The sequence below is a fragment of the Myotis daubentonii genome, chromosome 11 (genome assembly GCF_963259705.1).
Source record: "Myotis daubentonii chromosome 11, mMyoDau2.1, whole genome shotgun sequence".
NCBI lineage: Eukaryota > Metazoa > Chordata > Mammalia > Chiroptera > Vespertilionidae > Myotis > Myotis daubentonii.
In genome coordinates, this window is record NC_081850.1 from 74409553 (window position 1) to 74411016 (window position 1464).

Sequence of the window (1464 nt, forward strand, 5' to 3'; positions counted from 1 at the left end):
TTTGAAAGTCTTGACTAAATGCAATGGTCTACATCCTTATCATAACACAGACATTTATTTTATTTTATTTTTTAAATATATTTTATTGATTTTTTTTACAGAGAGGAAGGGAGAGAGATAGAGAGTTAGAAACATCGATGAGAGAGAAACATCGATCAGCTGCCTCCTGCACACTCCCCACTGGGGATGTGCCCGCAACCAAGGTACATGCCCTTGACCGGAATCGAACCCGGGACCCTTGAGTCCACAGGCCGATGCTCTATCCACTGAGCCAAACCGGTCAGGGCAAGACATTTAATAACTTTTTAAAAATATTGGCCTCGTCACTCTACTGATCTGAATAACGAGTGAGGGCAGGAGAATCCGAGGCCGCCTGAAAGCCACCCCTCCCCGTGCAGAGGAGGAGCGAGCCATTCCCAAGGTGTTCAGATACCGCCCCGCACCCCACCTTCCCCCGTGGGCTGCAGAGAGAGGGGGGTATTTACACTCGATCGCCGGGGGAGAAGTAAAAACAAAGAAATGCTTTCCTGGAAAAAAGCATCAGGGCATTGGAGAGGGGGCCTTTTCCCAAACTTGAGTCATTCACTCACAGGTCCCTTTGCGATCATTTATTCCTGAAGGTCACCTGTAAGTCGGGTTCCACGGGGAACACTCTAGAATGCTATCTCAGATCGTTAAGGTTGGGAGCAGACGGGATATTTCCAGTGACTTTCTCCACCCTGCAGTTCTATGAAAGTGAGAAAACCCATCTTCATGGGAAGATACCCAATTAAACACCACACCCTGGTCTGCAAGCAGGGCCTTGCTTAGCAAAGAGAGCTGTGGCCTCTCTGTTGTTGTGGCAACAATACTCTCACACACCGGACGTGACAGGCACGCAGCTCTGTACCCCATTCAGTGTTCAAGGCTGCTGGGCGGCTGACAGAGGCCAGAGGCTGTCGAGTTCATTGGGTTTGGGGACCGGGTGGCGTTATCCCTCCCCCTTACCAACTTGGCTGAAAGCTGAAAGAGCCAATTCCTGTGTGGTTTTGCACACCCTGAGTGAGACGCCAGCACGCAGTGGGCACTCAGGAAGTGGCAGCTCCTGCTGTCCTTGTGGCCCGGGAATGCCCCGCTCAGAGAATCTGCCAGGTCTCCTGGCAGGTCCCTGTCATGCACTGTGGACTACCCGACATGACTGTCCCCCGAATGCTGGCCACAGGGGCACCGAGCTGAGCGGGTCTCATCCCTCCCCTTGAGCGCTCGCTGGGAGGTGGGCAGGCCGGTGCCACGCCCTCCACGTGGTGTTCTGGGTGCTCCAGGAGAGGCTCCCCGTGCCTCGCTAAGGAGTGTGGGCTTCGCTTGGAGCCACAGGAGCCACCGAGCCACGGCGGGACCAACACCTCCCCACCTGCCTCCAAGTCAGGGCAGAGCCTCCTCGGTCACCTCTAAAGCTACGGTCCTCAACGGGGACCTCTCTCGGCA